Below are 347 nucleotides of genomic sequence, written 5' to 3' on the forward strand. Positions count from 1 at the left end.
GGGGGGCCAGGGGGGGCCAGGGACGGGCTGCTGGCAGCAGGAAGCTTGCACAGTATCTCGTGACCTGTGCCGCCCCCGTGCAGGTGGCCACATCCCCGCTGCAGCCAGCAGCCAGGGCCGCCACTCGCCCCAGTGGTTAGTCCCCAGGAAGTGAGCTGCTATTTTTAGCTGTTGGAGGCATGAGACAGCCGGAGAGCCCCCATTCTGATACCCCCCTTCTCCCAGTGTGGTCCCCATGAGTTGCTCTGGCCCCACAGGGGGGTTGGAGTGGGGCCAGCGGCTCTTACCCAGTGCCTGGCCAGTGTGGGGCGGCAGCGGGCAGCAGGGTGGGGGGCGCGTGGGGCGAG

This window comes from Egretta garzetta, unplaced genomic scaffold (genome assembly GCF_000687185.1).
Source record: "Egretta garzetta isolate BGI_Z169 unplaced genomic scaffold, ASM68718v1 scaffold91, whole genome shotgun sequence".
Classification (NCBI taxonomy): domain Eukaryota; kingdom Metazoa; phylum Chordata; class Aves; order Pelecaniformes; family Ardeidae; genus Egretta; species Egretta garzetta.